Raw genomic sequence first — 19,451 nt, forward strand, 5'->3', positions numbered from 1 at the left:
CAGAGTTCCTTTAGTAATGTTACAGAACCAACCATGACTAACAGTACCCAAATCAGCAGGTTTGTGATTGTAAGCTAATTTGAGGTATTATATGTTATTTAATAGGCAAATATTGGGAATTGGACTTTGTTCATTGCTGATTGCTGTATTTCAGTTAAAATCTACTATTTCATCTTTAGGATGTAAGATTGTCTTCTGAGGTGGCATAGATCAACAAAGCAATAAATCTGTCTTTCCTTTCGTAGGACCATAACAGGAGCTTCCTGGATTCATGGTCTGTATTTAAGGTAAGAATCAGACAAATGTCTTCAAGATGCCCCCGAGCTGCACAAAACCCTGCAGAGGGACAAGAACTGGGGAGGCATTCCTTGTCCCCAGCCATGACCCAGGCACAGGGGAAGTCGACTTCACCTGCAGCCAGGAGTGAGCAGGGGAGAAAACTCTGGCTCTGAGTCATGTTTCCTTCTCCTGGGCCTGTGCTGGGACAGAGGGATGTGGCCACACTCTGTGCTGGCTTGGCTCCAGCAGGGCAAGCATGCTTTATATGTGCTGTGGAAAATAGGGATGGGGTTTTTGCGTTTGAGTTTCTTCACAAGTGATCATTTACGTCTTCAAGGCATGATGCTTGTCTTCACCATTTCTTTCATTATGTTCTCTGCAATACAGCTCTTGCAGGGGGGTTACATGCTAGTTTAGGGGCCAGACTCTGTTGCTGAGTATTGCCAGGGCTCTATCTGTTGTGTTGACCACTGTTTCTCAAGTGCCAACCTCTGTCACAGGGATGAAGCCTTTCACCTTTCCTGATGCTACTGAGGTTTCATTGCTGTAACTGAATTTGTCCCTTTAGTCATGCACAAGGGTGGGATCTTAGGGAGTGATCAGCTTTCTAGTCAAAATCCATGGGGGCAAAAAAAGTCAAATCCAAACTTCCGACTAATCTAGTTAAATGGTTCGATTACTACTCACAGGTCTAATGGTCAACACAGCTGTGTCATCATCTGAATCCACCAAAGTCAACCAATTCAAGAGCTGGTTGAGCACTGAGTTCTCTAAAATTGACAATATGTGTGAGAGTGGTCTTCAAGCAGAACCCAGAAAATTTGCCTGGTTGTCCTCATTCAAGCATGCTCAGTGACTTACCTTGTGAGTATTAGCAATATTTTCTTTCAGAATTTTTTTTTTTTTTCAGGAAAAGGTAGTCCTACAAATACTCTTTTCTGAAGAAATAATGTCTGTCTTTATGTGTTACATGAGGCAGGTGTTGGTTTAAACCTTAGCTCCTGCTTAAGAGATGTCAGTCGTCAACTGAAGGGTAGACTAGTTCCCTAGATGAATCACTTTTTCCCTCCTTTGTTTTGACCCATTGATTCATCAAGGTCCAATAAAGAATGGGCTGAAAGATTGATAAAAATCCTTTGTTTTTCATTTTTCCCCCAACAGATCTTCTGACCTATGCTGGTTTGTCAGTGTATTTTTGACTCGCACATGCCGTCTTTTATATATAAGCACACCGATACAGATGTCTTCCTTAAAGCGACTTGTGTTTTTTTCCCTCAGTAGTAGATCAGGTTTAATTCTGGTTTTAACCAAAGCAAATGCTTTTCTGGAGATCTTTTATATTAGTGAAAATAAATAATGAAAAAATAACCACAGCAAGTCACAGTATCAAAAGGAAAAACCTTAGAAAGGTTAGTAGTGACCCTTTGTTTCCTTTTCCATTCTCCTCTTGCTGGCTGAGGAAGAGAAATGAAAACTTTGGCTTTGCTTTCCAGTTAAGTACCAAGAATGACTGGAAGCTTATGAAACATGGAGGGGTTTTCATTGAAAATGCTTACTACTTTTCAACTTTGTGTCTTGCCTAGGTCAGTGTTAATGCTTCTCATATCACCAACCTCCCCTTTTTCTTTCCCTTCTCCTCCCACCAGCTCTGAGGTTTGCTACTCTAGGGTGAGAATAGCTGTTCTCAGTATGCTAATTTTGCTGCTGACCAGGCTCACCTGTATCTTGAAAAAAAGGTGATTACCATGAATGTGCACCCTTTCCACACTCTGCTTCTGTGGTAGGAAAGGACTTGTGGGTGCTGGGGCTTCTGATGTGGCAGGGAAGCAATGACAGCCTTCAGAAGAATCAAAATAAAAAAAGCCCCAGTTGCAACTTCAAAGAATGGCTCTAATTTGCTGTTTGTGGCCTGAAAGAATAGCATTGCTATTCACAGTGGCAGTTTGTGACTGTGAACCTTCTTAGGTGGCTCTCAGATTTGTGTGCTGCAGCAGGCTTGCAGTACAGCAGGATGTGCACTAAACCAAGAATCTGGTTAGTGGTGGTGTGATCCCAGTGCTGGCTGGGAGCTAAACGTGGATGAGAAAAAGCCATCTGGACTTTGGGACTCCTGGAATGTGCCATACCACTTGCTGAGGGCCATCCCTGCCCAGGAAAGCACTAAAACAGGTGTATAAATCCTACTGTGTTCAGTGGGATTTAGGCACCTGCTTAAAGTTAAGAGCTTGTTTAGAGAGTTTCCTGAATGAAAGCCTGACAATTGTGCCCAAGAGTAACTTTGAAATAAGTTTTAATTTGCTCATCATAACCAGCTGTCATGAGTCTGTATAAAAAGGGTTTGATTTTGGAAAGATGAACGACTTCCTAGGCCCTTGGCTTTTGTGTAAGTGCTCTTCCCAGATGCTCAGCACCCTGCTGAGCTGAAGCAGCCCTTCTCAGCCCTACTTTTATTCCAGGTTACTCTGTGGTCCCACTTGGGCTCCAGTGCCAGCCCGGCACCCTGCAAAGCAAACTGCCCAGCAACTGAAATTACCCAAGTGCACCTCACCAGCCATATCCTAGCTAAGGCAATCTCTGCAGGCTACAACAGAGGAGAGAGTCCGTGCTGTCTTTAGTAGGTGAGTGCAAAGGAAAGTTAGGGGAGAAAGAGAGAGGAGATCTGAGTCCCAGCTGAAGAGTCTGCTGGACCTCCCACTCAGAAACATATCAGCCATCAAGTCCTTTTGTGTCACAGGAGTCAGAAAGCTTCAAGAGCTTTTTCCTTTAGGATTCTTCCCCCCCCCCCTTATAGCTCCTTCTTTATTACAAGAGAGTTTGAGGCTAAACTTAAAAATAAATCTAATGTTAAACTTACAACAACCAGTCTCAAAGGAATAACAAAATCCAACAAATTCAAATTACTACTTTATTCTGTATGTGCACTTGTTTACATGCATCACCTACTTAAGGCAAACAGGACTGTGTCCATGTAGCTGAGTTAGTATTTTTATTTTTTTTGTCAAATACATTGTTAATTAGTCAATGGATGATACAGTGTTGTATAGCTCTTGGAAAGACTAAATTTGCCATTAAAACATTTAAAAGGCTTTCTTTTGTACAGTCCTTAGGTAATTAAGCTGAAGTGCATGTACATTTCCATGTATAAATGTACTGGAGCAATGGTAGCTAATGTAGCAGTTAAGGTCAGGTAGAAACCAGCCTTGCATTTAGAGTCTTTTTTTCAGTACCTCACGCAAACCATCTCTAAATCTAAATTAATCTTCCAGAAATGTATGGGAAATTTGGTTTATGAGGGGAAAAAAAAAGGTCTTGCATTATTACCATAGTCTATCAGTCTTCCCTCAGCATGACTCCATCCATTTTGCAATGCATGGCTGTTCAGCATTGCCATGACTGAACTTCAGAAGACTTTTGCTAGAATAAAGTATATCACAGAAATGGTCACATTGGGGTGCCCCCACCAAGGCAGAATCCGGGATGCAGCCCTGCCTGGCTGCAGCTCAGGGTCTGGGAGCAGATAAAGGGGAAAGCCTTTCCCTAGTCCACAAGAAGGGACTTGGACAGCATGGTGCTGAAGGCAGCTGTGACAAACTGGCTTTGCTGCTGTGGCCCACTCCCCTCCTTGAATACCCCTGCTGGGGCTGCAGCTTCCCTCTCTGCCTCCTGAAGCTGTTCCCTCCCTTGCAGACTTGGTTCTTCTCCTCATTGCCAAGTACACTGACTCCAGCCTGATCTGAAAGTTAATTTTAACAAATAACATCTTGGGCCAAGCCAAGTTAGGATCTGGAGATAGGACACGCTGTGGGAAGGAAGCGGGGTGGGAGGGTGTAAGGGAGCATGAACGCTCAGCCTTGTAATATGTGTGAGTGCTGATGCTCTCTGAGCAATTGAGTGCTTATTATTATTTCTCTTGGATAGGTCACCTGGGAGTGGAGGAATTTTTCATTTTAAATTAAAAAGAAATCTTTCATAATGCTCATTTCTGAAAGGAAAAAAAAAAACCCTCACCTCATCATGGAAGCAATTAGATGGAGGACACACTGAAAGGAGTGATTAGTTGTTAATTTTTGAGCTGTTGGCCCTGACACAGGGGTTTTTGTCAAGGATTCTTTTTTTCTTTTTTTTAAAGGTGTCTTTCATATGCCTATAGTCCAAGGTTACTTTTCATTCAATAGCAATTACCATATGTCCATTACATGCTAGAGACTGCTTGAGGTGGATGCACTGGTCCCCATCAGAGTGTATGCCAAGCTGAAACACCAGCAGCTGTGTGAGCCACAGCAGAATTGTTCCTATCTGATGCTTCTCTTTCCCAAGTCCTAGTAAATGTTCTAGGGAGTAACTTCCCCCTTCCTTGATGTGACCTGAAAATACAGCCCTTCAGTTTGCATTGCAGGTTCCAAGTCAGCCGTGTCAAGATTTGAACAAGAATCAAGGAGGATAATGGGTCAGATGTAATTAAGAGGTAAAACTACTGCACATTTCAGTTTTCTTTCTTTCTGCCCATCAGATTGCAAACCACAGTCTCACCGCCACTTCAAAAACCTAATCTGTAACTGCGAATCCTCTATAACTGCTCTGTTGTATCAGATGGAAACCAGCTAACCAGATACCACAATACAAAAAATAAGCGCATTGTACCTCAGAAAAATATGGGGCTGAAAACACAGAAAAAATGCAGTCTTATTAAAATATGGACATGGTCCAGTAATGGAATGAGTAGGGAAACTTGAATGGATCAGAGTCAAGAAACACTCTGCTTGATTCTTGGGGTTTTTTATTTGGCATTCAGCTTACATCAGTGTTAACATCTACAGAGAAATGCAGCCATTTACAATTTGCAGTTCAATGTGTTACTTTAATTAGTATGAAAATTAAAGGGCAACTATAGGCCAATGTGAATGATTATGGAAATACATGTGCATCACATGCAATGCTCTCATTTAATTAATCGTCTTGTAAACTATATCGAGCACTTTAAGTCAGTTGCTGAGTATAACTCTATTTTAAATAACCACTTAATACTTAACAGGATGTGGAGCAAACACTAGAGCACACGACTGCTTCTCAAGTTTCAGTGTCTGAGATTTTTTAAAGCTGACCCAAGTCAACCCAAAGAATGTTTAACACCGTGTGTCTGAACACAAGAAACTCTGTGATGTACAGACATTCAATTACATTGCGAAAAAAGTGAGAAACATTTTGTAAAACAGTGACTTCAGAAAACTAATTGGCAGCAGCAAACTCGAGAGTGAAGGCCAAAGCTAGAGGGGACCTTTTACTACAGTAACTCTAGTCAAGGAAAAGGAAAATAAAGGCATCTTTGTTTCTCAGACAAATTAGCTGATTAAGAAATAAAACATTTTAACATGCTTTAAATGCGGCATTAATTATTTATATGAAAAAAAATTAAAGCCAGGTTCCATGAATTACACTTTGTGTGTGTGAATTGAACATTACAGGAATAGTAATCCTTTTACATTCATGCCTTACTTCATTAGGAAAAAACAAATATTAAGGGCTCTATTCATTCAAAAAATTCTTATGCATTCAGATCACAACTTTGCTGTGGCCATTTTTTTTAAGAGTACAATTTCCAGCACTGATTTTTAACTATGATTCAGAAAAAGCCATCTAATTCTACAGGATGGGCTCTAGGAAACAGAAGTGCTTAGAAAAGGACAGAGATACAGTGATGGGTCTTGCTTGTCACCAATGAAAAGGCCCAGAGTAGGTCATATTGAGTGGTCTCAAAGCTGGCATAATAACATAGAAAATCAGATGCATTATTGGTGGGGAAGCTTTGAACTCTGTGAAGCCTTTTTCCTATAGATTGATTAGTAAATAATTTCCCCCCTCATTGATTGTTTCCAATGACTGGGCAGTGCTTTATTCAGGTGAAGGAAAACCAGACTTGGGCAGGTGTGTTTAGGGATGTACTTTTCTATTTTCCATAGCAATGGTGTGTCCCATGGTTGGCTCCCTGGGAGGAGAGTCCATCCACTGGAGCTGCACTGATTTGTGGGATGTGGTTAAACATCTGCTGGGACTGAGGCTGGGACCATAAGTCACTTGTCTGCTCTTCTTTGAATGCAGACCCATGAGGTAAGGAGCTGGTAAATTCATTGTTTTGCTAAAATATGTGAAAACAAAGAATTGAATTTAGGTTTGTTTCAGCTTCTTTCCTTGAGTGTTTTGTTGATGTTTTTTACTGACTGAAGAGAGGAACAGCTAGAACTGTGCCATAATGATAATCTTTAACTTTCAAAATAATTAGAAGATTCACTTAACATTTAAATATTAACCTTGAGAGAGAGAGAGAAAAACCCAAACCCAATCCAGAAATCACAAAAAAGGGTTACCCGGAAGCTTGCAAGTTGTCAGCTGGCTGAATTTAAGTAAACTTTTGGGAAACAAAATATTGGGAAATTGGAAAAGGTGTCAGATGGTTGGGTAAGATTGATGTACTTAATAGTTTAGTTAATATGGATCAACATCTGCCTTTAGTTAACATCTGCACAGCCCCCTGAGTTCAGCAGAGTTGTACTTTTGCAACCAAGTTTGGACCAATGTTTTTAAATAGGCCCCGGTGCAGAATCTCTGAAGTGAAGGCTGTGCTGCTCAGTGTCGGTGTAACCAGGCAGCTCTGGAGAGAACGGGTAATACAATATGTGATTGTTTCTCATGTAATTTTTAAAATACATGGAGGAGTAATACATTTTTTTATAATAGGGTGCTCCCTGTCTCTTTAAGTAACTGTCAGATGCATGATGTCCTCGTGCCAAAATGCTACAGTCTGCTCCCTCTGTGCAATTGTTAATTAAATCCATCCCTTATTTTAGAGCCTGCCTATTCTCTTTACCCATTCTGCTTATCTGTGATACCAGATGATGCTCAGTAATTCATGGCCAACCTGCTCCCGCCTTCTCGGTAGGGCCTCCTGTGCACTGACCTTAACCAGCTTCACCTTTTCCTTATTCCCAAGGAGAATGGAGCCCTGGAGGCAACAGTTTTATCAACTTTTCCTGTTGACCAGATGATGGTTCAGTGATAAATAAATGAAGTGTGCTTGAGCTAGAGGCCTCCCACATGCTGCCACTCCCTGCCCCTCTCCAGCTCCTGCTGCCTGTTTGAACACAGAGCTATGCAGGGAAAGGGGACTATCCTCAATGGACAGCCTCAACAGGCACAGCAGGCTGCACCTCTGCTGGCAGGCAATAACTACTTTTGCTTATCCAGGTTATGTTACTCTGCCAGTCATCACATCAGCTGAAAGCTTAGTCTGCTTGGTACTGAGCTATGCCATCTGCAAGCCTCTTTACCCCACCAGTAAGGCTGATATACAGGAGCTGGTAGGAATATTTTCATAACTGACAAGCTGTTTGCCATGAACAGCATCAAAGATTTACAAGCCACTTCTGCAAATGGGACTTTCTGGCAAATATAGGCTAAACAAATCTTTTATTATTACCATACGGCTAGAAATACTCTTAGAGTTCTCCTGGAAATGGGTACTGTACCAGCAGAAAGCAATATTCTGTTGGCCTGTGCATTGCCTCAAGGGTATTTACTATGGTAATAAGATCAGTAATTCATCTCCTAAAATCACTGGGAGTACAAATGCTTATTTAAGTAGATGGTATCTTGATTGCAACTGAGTCGGGAGAGCTCTTAAAGCTGCCTGTTTAGGCTACAGATCTTCTGTTAAAGGCAAAGGGCTGATGATTCTTTGTAAACACAAGAACATCATGTTTCACAGCCACCTTACATTTTCAGCAGTTCATGGCAGATGCATAGCACATCCCTTGACAAAATGGGTGTGTACAAATACCTCAGAAAATTATGCCATTTGGTCAGGGGCTTTTTTCCCACTTTTTTCTTTCCATAGCAATGTAATGGAAAGAAATATAAATCTCTGTTCATCTCCAAATGGTTGGTTAGAACAAAAGGGACAAGGTTAAAGCCATCCAGATCTCATTGTGCTGGGGGATGTAGTGCCAGCAGAAATTAAGAGACAGCTTTGACCCAGTAGGATCTGGGATAAATTATTTGCTTCATCACAGAGTAGGCCAGTGTCAGAGAAGTGTCCTGTGTTTTTGAGACTCTTGCAGCCTCTCATCTGCTAGCTCACAAACTCAGCAGGCCTCTTCTCTGGAAGTCCTGGAGGGAGAAGCCTCCAGTCTTGCTCAACTGCTCCTTTTTTTATTGACTAAGCAGATCAAGAGAAATCATGGTTTCAAAGACATATAAATGAGTGTTTAAGGACCGAGTTTCTTTCTGCCACAGGAAGTCTTCAAAGGAAGGATGATACAATCTAGAAATACAGAGACTGATCATACAGTTTTATTTGAGGAAAACCATAGTTTGACCTTTGAGAATTCAAAATCAGTGCTTGTAGTCCTGTGTCAGGGAAGCCTCAGGTGGTCCATAGTGGTTCATGTTGGTGATGTGGCATCAAAGGTGAATCACAGCAAAACTGAGCTATAAATGCTTAAAACAGATGTTCTCTAGTTTGCCAAGAAGCCTGAGCCCTTAATGAGGACATGTGGCTGAAGCGGAAAGCATTAGCAGTTTTCTTGCAGAATGTTGTTCTGTACTTTAACTTCGTCAATACTGTTCCTTCTTTGCATAGTTATTAAGCTAAATATCATTGAGGCATGAGCAAATTTGATGAGAGGAATATTTGTCTGTGCTCCCTGTATGTTTCAGAAATTAAAGGTTTTTCAGCAGGCACAATCCTGTGAGCCAGAATTTTCAGTCTAATTCTTTTCTGCAGTCATGGAGCATAACAAACATTTGAAATAACTTTCACCAGCTTGATCACCGTTGTCAGACAAAGTATATATGCAAATGAAACTAATAAATTTTGCTGGAGTTCTCTGGATTCCACCAGAATGTATGGAATTGTCTTCTATTAGTTAACAGCGCTTAACACTTATGTAGCAATTTCCATCCTCGGTGACAAGCTTATTAATCAATGCAACACCTCTGAAAGGAGCATTGCTATGTATTCCTGTTAGAGTGTGAAATTTGAAATGTATGGATGTGCTCTGAAGTGTTGGTTAAATAGCCAAAGTAACCTGGGTTTTGAATTCGGGAGTTTGTGGTTTCTGTCCCATGATTAGTCCAGAGTCCTTTGACACACAGACCCCTTTATGTGTTTAATAGATCAAGCCCTGCTGGGCTTAGAGCCACACATCAGCATGGCCATACTCTGGCTTTGAAATGTGGTGACAACACAACCAGTTTTTATAATTGCTGCCTAGAGGACCTGAGATGGGGATACAGCACACTGCTGTGATATGCTGTTTGCAGCTTTGTTAAGACTTGCAGGAGCTAGAAGGTGTGTTTCCAGTGCACAGTAAATAGGGTTGTGCTAAATGACCCCTGCCTTTTTTCATGCTAATAGGTGTGATGACAGTGTTGGGTTATCAAAGAAGTCAATCCTGACATAGTGATGATAATTTTGTCTAGAGTGAAATATCCATTGAGTTCCCTTATCTCTTTTCTGTGCCCACTATTGTAGGACACTAGTGGAACTGCTGATCTGCTCTTCTTGCAGCCAAGAAAGTGTCAGATGAGAGTGTTTTCACTGATTACATCCCAGGAAAGAGAAAAAAAGTATATTCTGTCCAATAAGCTTGGTTTGGGAAATGAGTCCTTTCCACTGCTACCAGGGCTGCAGAAGCCACCCGGCAAGTGCAGTGAAAAGGGTCTCCTGTAAAGTGCGTAATGCAAGGCAATCCATTTCAGTTGGTGACTAAAGCCATACTAATAAAGCTCACCTCCTGCATAAATCAAGTGATTGATAGCATGTTTGAGAGCTTTTTGCAGTACCTTGATAGTGCCATCCAACTGCAATAAAACACATGGATTTCTCTGCTACCTTTGCAGATAAACATGTTGAATGTAAGAAGAGCTTCAAGAACAACAAAAAAAGGTACTATAGTAGGAGGGGAACTGTTGAGCATCTCGTTGTTTTGCTCTGTTAGTAGGCAGCCTCTGAGTCTATGTCAGCAGCCTGACATAAATCAGCCTGCTCAGGGGTAACAGCCCATATGTACCCTGTGAGCCAGAACAGGAGCTTTTGGGATGCCTGGAAGGATGATTCCATATGAGAAAAGCTACCTAAAAATTCACACCTCTCTGGCAAGCTCAGCAGGTATAATACCTTGATAGGACAGACCAGGGCCATGGGCTCCCGCATACCTGCCTATAAGGCATAGGCTGCAGTCTCATTCCCACTGCCTGTCTGCTGAAAAGCTAAGTTTCTGATGCTGCCCGAGGTTTGGGATGGGGGCTTGTAGCTGCTTCTCCCTTGTGGATGCTGAGTCTGGCCCCTCAGTGCATCTGGTGCTTGGTCTCATGCTGTTAATAGGAACTGATTGCTCATATTGAAAAGGACTCTGTGTTTTGAGGATTTGTGCATCCAGACATTGTGAAACATTTATACCTAAAGCTGTGGAAGCATTATATGAGTTTTTATGACCAAATCTGTATCTGTTTCCTTGTCTCATGCTCATAGAAATCTTGTGTCTGCCATTGGGACCCCACAAACCTTGGAGAAGTTTAGGGGCTTCTGGGAAACTCTTACTGAAATGAATTTTATGGCTAGATTCTGTTCCTTCTCACCAGAGAAGGAAATCCAGGTTCATGGGGCTCCAAAACCTAGGAAAGCACCTTGAAAATACCATGGATGATCTGCTTGATCTGATTCATCCACACACAGCTTGTTTAGAAACTGGTTGCAGCTACAAGGCTTGGGTTTGGTCCAAATATCCCTTAATTTAAAGGTGAGATCTTTATCTTGCTGATGCCAATGTGATTTTTATCACTGGCTTAACTGGATGAGGGTCTACATTGCATTTTAAACCTCAGAGTTTCAGTTTGACCTATATGTAATGTGAAGACAGCTATTAGCTGGGAAGTCTGAATTTCTAGAACTCTCTCTCTCAATAGTCCTTATTAAATCCACTACTCCAGCATAATGTAGCTTTCTGTTCTAATCATAGCATTGCTGTATTTGGGCATGGCACATGAAAGGGGTTACCTTGCTCTTGTAGAAGAATCCTCCTTAGGTTCACTTACTCTGGGGACCCACACCACATTTCCCCAGTTCCGTGCACAGGCCAGATTTTCAGCTCCCTTTTAATCTTTGGCAATTTGAATTTATATGGAAAACTTACAGGTGACAGTCTGGCTATGTTGAGACAAGTAGGATAGAAACCATGTCAGAACAGCCCCTGAAAGTCCTACGATGTGCTTAAAGCGTTTCAAGAGAACCCTTGATCCAAAGTATCAAAGGGTTACAGTAAGATCAAGAAGAATTAAAACTGATAGTGTGCCAGAAATCACGTGCATCACAAGGTCATTACTCATCCTTGTTAAAACAGTCTCAGTACTGTGGCCTGATCTGAAGCTTAATTGAAAAGTTTCAAATGATGTATTATAACGAAGACAAGACAGCCACTGCCCATTGCACGACCTCTGCTAAAAAAGGAAGATTGGTAATAGGGCAGAAATCTAAGCAATTGCTGGAGGATAATCAAGGCCTAATGAGGTATCCACTTCAGTCTTTCAAAGGTGGGGAAACCTCTCCCTGATGCTGTAGAGAAAGCAAAAGCTGATGTGAGCAGGTTCCTGCATCCAGGGAACAGCCACCTGGTCACGGTCCTCAGCAGCAGAGAGATAAAAAGAGTGACACCAGATCTGTAGCGCAGATTTTCAGTTGGACAGAAGGTTGGTGCCTGGGACAGCCTTCTTTTAGGACAGCTGCCTTGTTTTGCAATCATTTTCTGTTACCCCAGACCTTGACCCAAAGTGATCATAAGGAGCACATCAGGTCTGAATTAGTAGTTGTGTTAGGAACCAAGACAGTGGCAGCAGGAGATAGCTGACTGGTGATGTTATCAATTTTCCCTAAAAAGTCACAGAAAAACCCCAAACCCCATTGATGTTCCACATGAGCATGATAACGAACTGCAAGTCACAATTACCCAAAGAAATCAAGTATCTTCTTGGCATCTTCCTCTTTTTCTGTTCCATTATCTGTTCTAGCAGAGAGGTCAGTGCCCATATCCACATGATTATCTCCAAATCCAGCTGCCAAACTGCAAGCTGCTCTTCCTGGGCTACTGCTTGGGCAGCCATATTAAAGAGTTTTAAAGAGTTTGTGTGTGCTCCTGCTTGATGAGCAGTTACAGTGTGCAATCACCTTTCAGTGTTCAGAAGCCAAAGAGGGTTTCATCTTCTTGAAGTAGTCAGGTCACCTATTTTAGCTCTTATATGTAGTCCGCTTTTGTGGGAGAGGGTGTCTCTTCAGATTCATATCTGTTTGCTGAGCAGGTTTGCTTGCTGTTCCTTACCTCTTCTGTTTTCATAGAATCATAGAATAGTTAGGGTTGGAAAGGACCTTAAGATCATCTAGTTCCAACCCCCCTGCCATGGGCAGGGACACCTCACACTAAACCATCTCACCCAAGGCTTCGTCCAACCTGGTCTTGAAAACTGCCAGGGATGGAGCATTCACAACCTCCCTGGGCAACCTATTCCAGTGCCTCACCACCCTAACAGGAAAGAATTTCCTCATATCCAATCTAAACTTCCCCTGCTTAAGTTTTAACCTGTTACCCCTTGTCCTTTCCCTACAGTCCCTAATGAAGAGTACCTCCCCAGCATCCCTATAGGCCCCCTTCAGATACTGGAAGGCTTCGCAACTTCATTTCCCAGCTCCTTCAGGACCCATGGATGGATCTCATCAGGACCCACGGACTTGTGCACGTTTAGGTTTTTAAGATGGTCTCGAACCAGTTCCTCTCCTACAGTGGGCCCAAGGTCTTCATTCTCACAGTCCCTGCGTCTGCCTCCCAGGGTTTGGGTGGTGAGGTCAGAGCCTTTGCCAGTGAAGACCGAGGCAAAGAAGTCGTTCAGAACCTCAGCCTTCTCCAAGTCCTGTGTAGCCAGTTCTCCTGAGAGCTTCCTGAGGGGACCTACATTCTCCCTAGTCTGTTTTTTATTTGCTATGTACTTGTAGAATCCCTTCCTGTTATCTTTAATACCTCTAGCTAAGTTTAATTCTGACTGGGCCTTAGCTTTCCTAACCTGGTCCCTAGCTTCCCAGACAACATCCCTGTACTCTTCCCATGCCACCTGTCCTTGCTTCCACTTATTATAAGCCTCTTTTTTCAATTGAATTTTCCTCAGGAGCTCCTTATCCATCCAAGGAGTTCTCCTGGCCCTCCTGCTGCACTTCCTTCTGGTTGGGATGCAACACTCCTGAGCTTGTAGCAGGTGATCCTTGAATATCAACCAACAGTCTTGGGCCCCTCTGCCCTCTAGGGCTATATCCCATGGAACCTTCCTAAGCAGGTTCCTGAAGAGGCCAAAGCCTGCTCTTTTGAAGTCCAGGGCAGTGAGCTTGCTGCACGCTCTTCTCACTGTCCTGAGGATCTCAAATTCGAGCATTTCATGATCTCTGCATACAAGGCTGCCCTGGAGTGTCACATTTCCAACAAGCCCTTCCCTGTTGGTGAGCACGAGGTCAAGCATGGCACCTCTCCTTGTCGGCTCCTCTATTACTTGCAGGAGGAAGTTGTCTTCCACACAATCGAGGAACCTCCTGGATTGCTTGTGCCGGGCCGTACTGTCCTTCCAACAGATGTCAGGGTGGTTGAAGTCACCCATGAGAACAAGAGCCTGTGGGCGTCTGTCTATAGAGTGCTTCATCTGCAGATTCTCCTTGCTCAGGCGGTCTGTAACAGATCCCCACAGTAATGTCTCATCATCATGAGACAGATCCCCACAGTAATGTCTCTAGCCATAGGAAGCTAGACCAGACTGTATAGGGTTTCGTGACAGAGTACAGCCTTCAGTGATGGACTTGCTTTGAGGCATTGTGCAGAGTGATGCACAGTTACAAAAGTTATTTATCACTGTGGGCCATTTTCTTTGGTCTTCAGGTTCCTCCCTAATTTTAGGTGCAGTTAAAATCAAAGTGCTGCGTTCTTTGCTATGAATCCTACTTCAATTATCTTTTACTTTTTCATGTGATTTCCTTCAAATTCAAAGACAGAGACTGGAAAAGAAAGCTGATATAAAGGAAAAGTTACAGTAAAATAACAAAAAGCCTATTTATGCAGCTCTCCAGGTAGCTGTCTTGAAGACTATGAGAGGTGCCACTGGCTTCACTGGTTTACCCTTGGGCTTAGCATTAAGCCATGTGTTTTGCTGAAGACCTTAAATATATGACATGTGGCATCAGCTCTATTAAATATTACTGGTTGGCTTACAGCCCTGTTTCTGTCCATTGCTTGCAAATTAATACTCTTAAGTCTGTGTGGGTAAATAGCTTGTCATCACCAGTGCCCATGGTCACTGCAGGCTGCACCCATGAGCCTAAGGACTCTGCATACATACTTCTCTCGAGAGGGATATGTGTTAAGCTGAAAGCAGTGTCTGACTAGTCCTGCCTGGGGAGGAACCACTGCCACTGTTTGTGCAGGTCTCTGAGGAGCTCTGGGACATCAGGGGAAGACGAGGCACAGCCTTGTGCTGCAGGAGTGCTGGCACGGTGGCCAGCTGGGCGCAGCATGAGCGAGTCTGCCACAACAGCAGGGCAAGCAGTGGGAAACAGGCTGCTTGGACCAGCCTGAAGGTACAGTGTCAAGAGGCATTTCTTAATATATTATTTCTCATTAGGAATCATTGATAGATTTAGCCAGTTACAGGATTCTTTCATGTGTTTTACTTGTATACGAACAAGGACAAAATGCAGATGGAGGTATGCCTGGCATATCTTGGGCTAGGTATAAGTCTGCTCTTCTCAGGTGTCTGCAAATCTCAGCTAGGGCTGATATTTTGGACTTCAGGGTTGCATTTTCCTCATCAGTTCAGGCAGTACAATTGCTCACATTTTCCCTGGGCCATTGGAGCATTCAGACAAGTAGCTGGGTCTCCCTGCTCACATTACACTATCTTCAGCTAGGGAAAGTTAAGGCTAGCGTTAATTTGTCTGTTCTGCAGGTGTGTGCATGTGAAGTGTGTGTGTGTGATGGGCCATGGATTAGCCAATGCAGGTTTGTCTATGCAGGCAAGAAAACCTTACAAAGAAATGTGCTGGGGATGGGGGAGAGTGAGAGAGGCCAGTGAGAAGAAGCTTGACCTATATGCAACCCACTAACTTTGCTGAGCTTTAAGTAATGAGAGGGGAAAAAAACCTCTGACATTTTCTTTAAAATTGCAGATCCTGGAACCCATGTGGCAAAAAATAGGGCAGTTGAGTTATAAGTAGCTGATGAGACTACGAGAAGAGTAATTATTGTGTAGTCCTATTAATGAAATTGTACTGCAGCTCAAAAGGGAAAAAAAAGAAAGAAAAGTCACCAAAAAGAGCCTGGTGAGTTACTTTAGGGAAAAAAATAGCTTCTATTATATGAAATATCAGCATGTTAGGTTAGCAGAGAGCTCTGGACACATGGAAATTCAAAACATTTCCATATATCCCAGTCCAGGATGGAATTAAAGTGTTGTAAAGCTTCCCTGGAAGCCAACATTTATCTAACATGTAAGCATATTTAGATTTCATTTTGAAATGGTTGTTAAAGACTATCCTTTGGCTGCACTCTATCCTTCATTCTAAGCTTTTTTCTTCTGAATTGTTGAACTCTGAGATCTTTATGCTAAGAAAAATGTACTTTCAGAACCAGAAATGCCTGAATGACCAGTTACAAAATGTACTCACCCTGAGAGATATCCATTGAATTTGTTCCCCTCCTCCAATTTACTTGCTGTTTTCCCAGTCATGCCTTGCATTAATGTTCTACACTTAGCTCAACTGTGTGTGTTAGATTTGAGATCTATTTTTGTTTTGTCTAAAAAATTTCCAAATTGGCATTATGTATTCAAGATGTAATCTCTGTAGCAGGAAACTAGTTATCAGATTCATATGAAGTAACTGGGCAGTAGAAATAACTCTAAGCAGAATGCATTGTTTTTTTTCTTTCAAATTAATTTAGAGGGAATTTAATGCCTGTGAAAGGTGCTGGATTGCAACATCAGAGAACTGAAGCTACTATTTAACCACAGAACGGTTACAGGATGGGAGATGGCTTTACAAGGTTCCCCATGAGGGCTGACAAAACATTTGGTTCAGGTTTGGTGCCTTTCATCTAGCTGGAACAACCCAGTTGCCATGTGTCAGTAACAGTCATTCTCAGGATGGGTGATGGAGAGAGCCCTTCTGTAAGCAGGAGTGGATTTTACTTTTGTGATTACTGGCTAACATTTATAATGTTGTTAAACCTAAAAAAAAACCTTACTATAACGGACAGTCCTGGGCTGGAAATTCAAAGCACAAGGTGTGTCCATGCTGTCCCTGCCCTGTGCCACAGAGGCAGGTAGGAAGGAAGGAAGGGGTGAATGCTGCGACCTGCACCCCACCTCATGCTCTACCACTGCAAACCCTTGCAATGCCCCCAGGCTCAGACACCTTCAGAGGGGCTCTCAGGCCCGTGGTTTGCATCTTTTGCTTTCTATTGCCACCTGCTTATCAGAGAAAAGATGATAGTGGCATCTACAAGATGCCATGATTTGAGCTATGCCAGATTCAAGATCCAGTTCTCATATTTTCCCTTCTTGTTTCCCAATATTTCCAGAACAGTTGTCTCCTAAGGCAGCGTATGGTCTGCATGGATTGAGTCTCAAGTCTCAGTAGTCATGTTTCTAGTAGACAGGTACGGACAATATCATCAGGAGACACTGAAAAGCATTTTCCATGAGGGTAGGGGAGAGGAGGGGTGGAATGGAGGTGAGGCAGGCCCTTCCTTCCCAAAGGGAATGGGGAAAGGGGCCCTCAGCACCATAGAGCGATCAGGGCTTTTTAAGCTAAAAGGGCGTTTTTGAGGGCCATGGGCACCACAGCATTTGCTGGTAGTCGCCAAAAGCTGAGAGTTTCACTTCCTCTCCGATTGTATCTATCATATTTGGCACTTCTCTGCCAGGAAATTAGATGGGGCTTGGCAGGAGTTCTTAGAATCCTGCCTCAGAAATCAGGACTTCAGATGCCTGCTTCCAAAACCTGATTGCTCAGGAAAGAAAGGTGTTCCCCTTCCTTAAGTGGAATCACAGCAGGGCTTTTTGTGTTGAAGTGCAAATAGGACCACTTCAAAGATTCAGGCTGGATGTGAGGAAAACATTCTTTACAATGAGGACAGTAAAAATCCAGGCAGAGGTTGCCCAGAGAGGTGGTGGATGCACCATCCCTGGAGACATTCCAGGCCAGGCTGGATGTGGTTCTGGGCAACCTGATCTAGTTGAAGATGTCCATGCTTGTTGCAGGGGGTTGGACTAGATGAGATTTGAAGGTCCATCCAACCCAAACTATTTTATGATTCTATGATTCTGTGTTATACTTCGGTTTATATTTGTTGCTTAGTTAAATTAATATGTTTGGTGTTGATGGTTTTTACTGATTTCACAAGGAGGGGGAGAGGCAAGTAGCCTGAAGGTAGCTTTTTCTCTCAAAGGGAGAGGCTTTTACAGAATCTCCTGCTTTTTACAGTGTAGCCTGCCTCCCACAAGCTCCCCAGGAAAAGAAAATCACCCTTTTCATGTTTTGCATATGCCTGTTCTCAGAGGTGAAGTTTGGGCTGCCCGCATGGGGTGCCTCATAGGCTGTCCAATGTGGCTCTGCTGCAGGAAGGGCCAGCAGAAATACATCTATGACTGCATAAATCAATAGGCTTGTTACTGTAATGCAATGTTGACTTATGGGCAAGCCCACTTGGAACCAGTTAAAAGTTTTTTCCTCTGGAGCCACATTCTTCTACTGGTTGCAGTATGTTGGACAGAGGCTGCATTCCCTCGCACTGGAATTTCCTGTGTTAGCAGTGCAGAGGAGTAGATTTATTTTGTAGTCCTTGAGATTTCTGAGCTTCATGGATTTCACAGCCTTTATGTGCCATGAAACGAAGATCTGGTTTCTCCTGAAGCATTGCAGATAGGATGAGCATTTGCTGACTGGTAGGTCTTCCAAAGATTGGTGCCCTCCAGGACCAGAGGTGAATCAGTCTGGGATTATCTGATTTAAGACTGAGGTATTAGTGACTCAGCTCTCACATAGCTCACATAGGCTTTTTGCACTGATTTTTGGATCTAAAAGAAACATTTTCTTGTTTGTTGCCAGTTTGCACCCTAATGTACTGCTGAGGGAGCTCACTTTGCTTCTGTTGTAGCAGGAATATGGTGGTTACAATCTTATAAAACACTAAACTGAGCCAGAGCATGGGCATCCTGCTTTAACACCTCCCACCCTAAACAAGTTTGTTGTTCTCTGGGCTTGTGGGCTGAACACCGTAAAGGCAATGTTGTAGGTTCAGTTTGTATTGAGGGCTTTTTAGAGGGGCCTGTGGACTCTTCCTCTTTTCTCAGACTCACCTGACTCCAGCCCAGCTGTGGTATTCCCACTTCTTAACTTAATCAGAATTGCATTTCAGATATCCAACCCCCAGATTTACAGCTCTGTTGAATTGGAGTCAGGCTATGTAAGACTTTCTGCATAGAAATGTGTAATATATTATACTATATTGAGTTTTGTGCAAGAGTGGAAAATATGTTTGGTTTTGGAAATACATTATAGAGTTATTCAGATGCCAAGTTTTTCATTGTTCTGTTAATGTCTTCCTGATCTGCAAGTTCTTGAAAGTAAATCGTTAAGCTGCTGCAAATGTTAAGATTATGTCTGTAAGAAATCATGCTCTGTGGTGCTGAGTCAGGTCTCACACCCTTGCAGGAAACTAAGTGGCAGCTGTGATGCTGTGGAATGGGGTTCCCAAAATCACCCTGGCCCATTTTTATATCCCTTCTCCTTCCACTTCCCCACTTTAAACTGCTTTTATTTTGCCACTTTGTCAGGGGCTCTGAGTGACTGGTGAAGTGAACTGAAGCGCTCAATGTTCCCAATATTTGTACCTTATCACTAAGCTACATTATTGGTTTAGGATTTTTAAATCTAAGTAAGGATACTTTCCACCTTACTTGCATGCTCATTAACATTGTGCTTTGTGGAGGATTAATATTCGATAACCTGTAGCCCTACCCCAGCCACCTCTCTCCTATCCCTGTATCCCAGAAAACCATTTTCTTTTTTCCCTAATGTGGCTTCTTGTGCTTCCCAT

At 42.8% G+C, this 19,451-nt stretch overlaps 1 long non-coding RNA gene across 1 annotated transcript in view; it reads left to right on the plus strand.

Annotated features, from left to right (window-relative positions):
- Window positions 1-972: 972 nt before the first annotated feature.
- LOC133273748 (uncharacterized) overlaps window positions 973-19,451 on the plus strand; it is a 72,134-nt gene continuing 53,655 nt past the window's right edge. The window contains exons 1-3 of the long non-coding RNA XR_009744928.1: window positions 973-1,143; window positions 4,676-4,744; window positions 6,237-6,384. This is a non-coding gene — a long non-coding RNA (uncharacterized LOC133273748). The remainder of the gene's footprint in view (window positions 1,144-4,675; window positions 4,745-6,236; window positions 6,385-19,451) is intronic.

This window comes from Pezoporus flaviventris, unplaced genomic scaffold, assembly GCF_033815535.1.
Source record: "Pezoporus flaviventris isolate CSIRO_AGI_PZ_B2104156 unplaced genomic scaffold, CSIRO_AGI_Pfla_v1 ptg000001l, whole genome shotgun sequence".
NCBI classification, from domain to species: Eukaryota; Metazoa; Chordata; class Aves; order Psittaciformes; family Psittacidae; genus Pezoporus; species Pezoporus flaviventris.